The 8,591-nt window shown below is 36.6% G+C and overlaps 1 non-coding gene across 1 annotated transcript; it reads left to right on the top strand.

Moving 5' to 3' along the window:
* The first annotated feature begins 3,259 nt into the window (after window positions 1-3,259).
* TRNAT-AGU lies at window positions 3,260-3,333 on the top strand. The gene has a single exon. It is a non-coding gene; the product is annotated as a tRNA-Thr (tRNA).
* The last annotated feature ends 5,258 nt before the right edge of the window (window positions 3,334-8,591 follow it).

Raw genomic sequence — 8,591 nt, 5'->3', positions numbered from 1 at the left:
AATCATAGCAAATCGTAATAATCAATTGGTCCAACGGATTATTACGATTTGCTATGATTATCCCGGGATTAATTTATATTGTTTTGTACTCGTAAGATGTGTAACATTTTTTGAGCAAACAACTATCATCCTATTTTTCTTATATCAAATAATAGTATTCAGTTTCTTAAATAAACCATCCTCAGCAGAATAGCACTATATTATGAAGGAACTTAAGAAGGTTGTTGCTGTATATTGGAAACGGAAGAAATGTTTTGAAATGAACATAGTTTTAAAAATATATACTAGTATAATATATATGACATATATTCTTAACTCACTGAATTTAAATTTTAGATTCCCATATGGGTCCGAAGGCAGAAATGCTCTTGCTTGAGAAGACAAACATTGTTGAAACATAAATAAGAAAGCAAAAGCATACCCTGTTATCTCATGTAAAAATATTAGTTAATTACGAGCCCAGCGGCATGTGGGTTTGTTGGCCCGACTAAATGTGAAGTTTTGAAAACTGACAGAAGAACTCAGACATGGACCAGGTCCATTTTGTACAGCACAGTTGTGATCAACCCAAATATGTGAGATGCACGTGAAGGAGATACACCTAACTTATCAGAAGTAATATCTCCTGGTCATGATCGAAAAGGTTGCATATTGGATAAGGAGAAAGACTCATTACACAAAGAGAACACGGTTTAGGAAAATGATAGAGTTAGAGTATGAGATCAACTAGAACTCTTCCACCATGGAAGAGTAGCGTCTGTATCCTAGTCAATCTCTAATTGCTAACTCCTTAAATATCAGTGTTGTTCTCTTTTGCAGGTAATGCACATAAGCAGAAGTTAAACGTGAATTGAGAGCGAAATAGCAAGGCAATTTTGCAAGCAATTTATGTGTGATTCAAGCGTACAATTCTGAAGTTACTTGAACCAGATAGAAGAACCAGTTCCAAGAGTCTATCTTTTATTCTAGTTCAATTGTAGTAGCTGATTTTACATTGTACCTTTCAGCTTTTATAGAAGCAATTGTATTAGGTACTTAGAGCTTTCAAGTTAGAGTTAACTTGAAGTTGTCGCAACAGTTGAGGCTGTGTGCCACAACGGGATTAGAGTTAATCATAGGTTTACAAAAGAGTTTTTGTAAATGCAGTTTTTGGCTCAGTGATTTTAGTGAAGAGTTTGGGAAAACCCTACTGGAAAGTAGGTCGTGGTTTTTTCACCTTTTGAGCCAGGTGTTTTTCACGTAAAATCTCTGCGCTCTTTATTTTCTTTACTTATTATTCCGCAACAGTAGTAGTTGGAACACATAGAAGAACCAAGTCCTTCTATAATCAAGTTAAGTGAAAATTGGGTACCACACAAATCACCCCCTTCTTGAATAACTTTTGTCAATTCAGGGTGTGAATTGAAACAATAATCATAATTTGGGAATCTACTCCTAGACTCTTGTTCCATGACATGCTGGAGAGGAGCTAGAATACTAGGCGGGAGTTTAAACGAATTCAATAACTTTTGTTTAGACTTTATATTTGTATTAGAAATATATATTTAATTGAAATAAGCTATAAGTTCCGTAGTAAATTCAGAACTCTTAAACTTCAAATCATACTCCGCCCAGTGACATGATCTTCCATCTAGCTAATAAATGGCTGTATCCAAGTTAGCTGGCACTTGATAGTAACAGAACATCATTAGTATCTTACATAAGAGTACTAGCTTAGCTCCTTTCCATGATTTTGTCTGTCCTAACGCCCTATTTATACCCTTCGCTTATGTCCTAAATTATTCACCAATTAGCTTTAGCTCCTATCTGCTTTCTTTCTGCAGTTGCCTGGATTCAACAATATGGCTTTCAAATTATGCCAATTCTCTTTTCTATTTTTCTTCTGGTTACTTCCACTGTATGTCTCTTTACAACTTTGTATTTTCTTTTTCACTTTTTTCACAATTGATATTCTCTTAGTTAACTATGCATACAGCCTTAAGAAAAAGAACATGTGGAATCAGGGGCGGCTGGAGGGCCAAGAAAATAAAGCATTTGCTTTAGACCCCCAAGCACTTGGGGCCGCACAAACTAGTACTCCCTCCGTTCCATCTTACGTGAACTTGTTTGACTGAGCACGAAGTTTAAGAGAAAAATAAAGATTTTTAGAATTTGTGGTCCTAAACAAGTCAAAAAGGAGCCCAGAGTATTTGTGTGGTTATAAAAGCTTCTCATTAAGGGTAGAATTGTAAGTTTAAACTAAATTATTTCCAAATTTAGAAAGAGGTCATTCTTTTTGGAACAGACCAAAAAAGAAATAGGTTCACATAAACTGGAACGGAGGGAGTAGTAGTGATTCTTTTAGCTTAAGCTAAGAAGTATTGGGGAGAGGTGATCAGGCAGGATATGGCGAGGCTTCAGATTTCTGAGGACATGACACTTGATAGTAGATGTGGAGGTCGAGTATTAGGGTTGCAGGTTAGGAGGTAGTTGAGTCTTGCCTTACTTTGTACCTTTGTGAGCCTAGTCTGGTAGGGTTTTTGTCTAAGATAGCTAGTGGCAATGTTGTATCTTACTATTTCACTTTTCAGTGCAGGACCTATTTACTAGCCATCGCTTTTGCTTTGCATCTTTCTTCTGGATTTCATGTTGTTCCTATTTTTTCCTATGATTTCTGTGGTGAAACTAATATTATCTCCTTTTGTCTTTTTATTCTCTTGAGCCGGGGGTCTTTCGGAAACAGCCTCTCTACTCCTTCGGGGTGGGGGTAAGGTCTGCGTATACACTACCCTCCGCAGACCCCACTAGTGGGATTTTACTGGGTTATTGTTGATTCTTTTAGATTAATTTTGTAATAGAAAATATTGAAGAAAAGAATTAGCAAAAAAGGACAACTTATGGATGGAGTTACGGACATACCACATTCCCGTTTCCTTTTTAAGGTCATATTTTCCCAATTCTATTTCATTCTTTTGAAAGATTTTAAGCATTAAAATAAACAAAGTAAAATTGATTTATACGATATCAATTGTCAAAATTAGCAACTTCTAGCATTAAATTACTCCTATATTGTTATAATATTCTTTATGTGATAGTTTTATTTCGTGTATACTTATTTTTAAGTATATATTATGTTTTTATTATATACTAGAATTTAATAAACTGGATCACCTCAAGTCTCAAAAAAAAAGAAGAGAAGAATTGAAATTTGATATAATTTCAAAAAGATTTTCTTGATGAAGTCTTAACAAACAATAAAAAATTGGCATTCTTTAACAAGGCTCTCGTAGCTCAGTTGGTTAGAGCACCCGTTTAGTAAGCGGGAGGTCTTGAGTTCAACTCTCAACGAGAGCATTTTTCACATCAATACAGACATCTTAGGAAAAAAATTTTTGGCATGTAATATTGATACCGTAAAAACTTATAAAACTAGAAAATACAATACATAGTACTGCCTATGCCGGGTATTGTAGTTCCCCCAATATTATGATCATCAGAACTTTGACTTCTATGCATCCTCGTGACAGAAATAAAGCACTGGGTAGTAAGTTAAAACAATGCAGAAGAAGGAGGAGAAACTCAGAAAATCGTATGAAAAATCTGAGAGAATGGACTTGTATTTATAGCTGTTTATGCAACTCTTCAGAATGGCTGTTTATGCAAAACAGCCAGAGCATAAATGCCATAACAAAAATGGCTATTTACTCAACAATAAAGATGGAAAATAAAGAGGAAAAATTGAAGAGGGTAGTTAATTTTCTGTTACCAAAACAGAAAACGGAAAATTGGAAACGGTTGGATTTTAATATTAATATTCTTGGATTTAATATTAATATTTTGTTATTAAAACGGATATTTAATAACATTTCTATTAATATTTACTACTAACAAATAAATTTGGTCCAAAAAATTAATCAATCAATCATTTGACCAAATCCAAATCCGAATCCAAATCCGAAGCCGAAGCCGAAGCCGAAGCCGAGCGAGCGACGACGACGACGGCGCGAGGCTTGCCTTCTTCTCAACTCTTTAAGAGTAGAAGAAGAGCAATTGCTTATATACCCATTAAAACCTCTTCCTCTTCCAATATGGGACAATGTTCCTTCGTCAAGGGGGGAACTTAAAATTTCATTTCCCTCCATTTTCCATTCACCCTCTTTTAAGCATTTAATATACTTAAAATCCCAACAATCCCCCACATGAATGGGGAATGGCTATATCACGGAAATATGCATGAAAAACTGTGTGACTCGCAAGCAAAGATTAATTGCATTTGGATAAGTAGGTTTCCCTTTGAACTTTCCGTAGTGAACTTATGTCGGATATACTCGGTCAATCGGTAGATTTGATATTTTTGAACCGTCAAACTTTGGTGTATATCTAGACAACCATAAGTCACAAAATCAACCCTTAACCGTCTTTGGTTCTCATTGTTGTGTTCGTTTCAGCCATGAATACCGCCTGGTTTCGTAAGTGCGTAGAGAACTGGCCTTACAAAATTCTCCTTGAAGCGGCTAACACTTCACACTCACATAGGTGATTCCTAAATGTGTCATCCTGTAGATATACTATTTGATATACCTCGTATCAAATTTAGAAATCATTAAAAAGCCTTAATGCTTTATCCTTTGTTACTGAACATTGTCTCATCTCGAGAATGGACCAAAACTTTAGTTGACAATGTTGAACCGTCATTAATGACTTTGTTTGATCTCCTTGAACCTAGATCTTGGGATCTCCACTCTTCTAGGTAGAGTTACCGCCACAATGACTTGTTCTCGGCCATAGTCCCATTCCCCTTGATGATTTCTCAACTACCTCTCTAGTTAGGCCTTTTGTAAGAGGATCCGACACATTATCGCTTGACTTTACATAGTCAATCGTGATAATTCCTCTAGAGAGTAATTGCTTAACGGTTTTATGTCTTCGTCGTATATGACGAGATTTACCATTATACATAACGCTCCCAGGCCTTCCAATGTCGATTGACTATCGCAATGTATGCACATTGGTGCCAACGGTTTGGGCCAAAATGGAATGTCTTCCAAGAAATTCCGGAGCCATTCAGCTTCTTCACCGGCTTTATCTAAGGCTATGAATTTAGCCTCCATTGTAGAGCGGGCAATACAAGTTTGTTTGGATGACTTCCAAGATACCGCTCCTCCACCAATAGTGAAGACATATCTACTTGTGGACTTAGAATCAGTTGAACCGGTGATCCAATTTGCATCACAGTATCCCTCAATCACTGCAGGATATTTACTGTAGTGCAAAGCAAAGCCCTGGGTATGTTCTAAATATCCCAAAACTCGTTTCATTGCCATCCACTGAGATTGACCTGGATTGCTCCTGTATCGACTCAATTTACTTATAGCACAAGCTATATCTGGTCGTGTACAATTCATGATGTACATTAAGAATCCCAACACACGAGCATAATCCAATTGTGATATGCTTTGACCTTTGTTCTTTGATAACGCAAGATTCACGTCAATTGGAGTCTTTGCAACTTTAAATCCTAAGTGCTTGAATATTTCAAGTACTATCTTAATATAATGAGATTGTGACAATGCCAGACCTTGAGGAGTCTTATGGATCTTAATTCCCAGAATTAAATCAGCAACTCCCAAGTCTTTCATATCGAACTTGCGAGTTAGCATACGCTTAGTCATTTATGTTGGCAATGTCATTACTCATTATTAGCATATCGTCCACATATAAGCAAACAATGACTATGTGATTTGGAACATTTTAATGTACACACATTTATCACATTCATTTATTTGAAAACCATTTGACAACATTGTTTGGTCAAATTACGCATGCCATTGTTTGGGTGCTTGTTTTAGTCCGTAAAGGGACTTAACAAGTCTACATACATTCTTTTCTTTACTTATAACCACAAACCCTTCAGGTTGTTCCATGTAGATTTCTTCCTCCAACTCTTCATTTAAGAAGGCCGTCTTAACATCCATTTGATGAATTTCAAGACCATACACTGCAGCTAATGCTACTAACATCCGTATGGACGTAATTCTTGTAACTGGAGAGTATGTATCAAAGTAGTCAAGACCTTCTCGTTGTCTATACCCTTTGACTACAAGTCTTGCCTTATATTTGTCAATAGTGCCATATCTTTCATTTTCCTCTTAAAGATCCATTTAGAACCCAACGGTCTATTTCCAGGAGGAAGATCAACCAATTCCCATGTATGGTTGTTCAATATGGATTCTATTTCACTATTGACTACCTCTTTCCAAAACAATGATTCCGAAGAAGACATAGCTTCTTTAAATGTTTGAGGCTCATTCTCCAATAAGAAAGTCACAAAATCTGGTCCAAATGAAGTAGACATTCTTTGTCGTTTACTACGTCTTGGATCCTCCTGATTAAATGTACTTTCTTTTGTTTCTTCCCGAGGTCGTTTAGATCCTTCACCAATCGACTCACATTCCTTTTTATACGGATATATATTTTCAAAGAACTCAGCATTGTCTGATTCTATAAACGTATTATTATGAATGTCGGGATTTTCTGATTTATGAACCAGAAATCGATATGCTTTACTATTGATTGCATATCCTATGAAAACACAATCAACGGTTTTCGGTCCTATTTTTACCCTTTTGGGTTTAGGAACTTGCACTTTTGCCAAACACCCCCACACTTTAAAATAATTCAAGTGTTTTCTTCCTTTCCATTTTTCATATGGAATGGATTGTGTTTTGCTATGGGGTACTCGATTTAGTATTCGGTTAGCCGTAAGAACGGCTTCCCGCCAAAAGCTCTGTGGCAAACCAGAACTTATCAACAATGCGTTCATCATCTCCTTTAATGAACGATTCTTTCTTTCCGCAATCCCATTGGATTGAGGAGTGTAAGGGGCCGTTGTTTGATGAATAACTCCATATTCTAAACATATTTGTTCAAAGGAGATTCATATTCACCACCCCTATCACTTCTTATCATTTTGATTTTCTTGTTAAGTTGCGTTTCAACTTCATTTTTGTATTGCTTCAAAGCGTCTATTGCTTCATCTTTACTATTAAGTAAGTAAACATAACAATATCGAGTACTATCGTCAATAAAAGTTATGAAATACTTCTTTCCACCGCGAGATGGTATTGACTTCATGTCGCAAATATCTGTGTGAATTAAGTCTAAAGGATTTGAATTCCTTTCAACTGACATATAAGGATGTTTAGCATACTTAGATTCCACACATATTTGACATTTTGATTTGTCGCATTCAAACTTAGGCAATACTTCCAAGTTAATCATTTTCCGCAAGGTTTTATAATTGACATGACCCAGACGTATATGCCATAATTCATTTGACTCAAGTAAGTAAGACGAAACTGAAATTTTATTATTATTCTCAACAACCATTACATTCAGCTTGAAAAGGCCCTCAGTGAGGTACCTTTTTCCTACAAATATTTCGTTCTTACTTATTACAACCTTATCGGAAATAAAAACACACTTAAAACCATTCTTAACAAGAAGTCCAGCAGAGACTAAATTCTTCCTAATCTCGGAAACATGAAGGACGTTGTTCAAAGTCACCACCTTGCGAGAAGTCATCTTCAGAAAGATCTTCCCACATCCTTCAATCTTGGCGGTTGCAACATTTCCCATAGAAAGAGTCTCTTCGGGTCCAATAGGAGTATATGTTGCAAAGGCTTCCCTAACAGCACAAACATGGCGAGTGGCTCCAGAATCAATCCACCACTCCTTAGGATTTCCCACCAGGTTGCATTCAGAAAGCATGGCACACAAGTCATCAACATCTTCATGCTTTTCAACCATGTTTGCTTGACCCTTCTTCTTGTCTTTCTTCGGAGCACGGCACTCCGTAGATTTGTGCCCAGCTTTTCCACAGTTGTAGCAATTTCCGTTGAACCGCTTCTTTCTTGGGTTGCTTTTCGGTCCAGAAGTCTGCTTCCTCTTTCTCTTATTTTGAGAAATATCCTCAACAATGTTTGTTCCCATTATTGTTGAGTTTCCACGGCCTCTCTTTTCAGCAGCTTTGTTGTCCTCTTCGATTCTCAACCGAACAATGAGATCTTCAAGGGACATCTCCTTGCATTTGTGTTTCAAGTAGTTTTTGAAGTCCTCCCACAAAGGAGGCAACTTCTCAATCATCGCTGTTACTTGGAATGTTTCATTGATGAAAAGACCTTCAATGAAAATTCTGTTAGTAAAAATACTAAGATTACTACTTTCAACATCAGTATTAGTTTGATTTATACCTTCAACAAGGAGATCGTGAATAATGACTTGCAATTCCTGGACTTGGGTAATAACGGACTTGCTATCTACCATTTTGTAGTCCAAAAACTTGGTGGCAACGAATTTCTTCAACTCGGCAATCTTCAGTTTTGTATTTCTTTTCAAGCGCAGTCCACAATTCTTTTGACGTCTCCACGCCACTGTAGACATTATACAAATCGTCCTCCAGTCAGCTAAGAACATAATTCTTGCACAGAAAATCAGAATGCTTCCACGCCTCAATCACGAGAAAGTGTTCATTCTCTAGAGTTTCATCGGGCAGAACAGGAACATCTTCCTTAATGAACTTCTACAGACTTAAAATAGTCAAGTAGAAAAAC

This window comes from Nicotiana attenuata, unplaced genomic scaffold, assembly GCF_001879085.1.
Source record: "Nicotiana attenuata strain UT unplaced genomic scaffold, NIATTr2, whole genome shotgun sequence".
Lineage (NCBI taxonomy): Eukaryota > Viridiplantae > Streptophyta > Magnoliopsida > Solanales > Solanaceae > Nicotiana > Nicotiana attenuata.
Note: the sequence above shows the minus strand (reverse complement) of the source record. Positions and strands in the feature narration are given on the sequence as shown.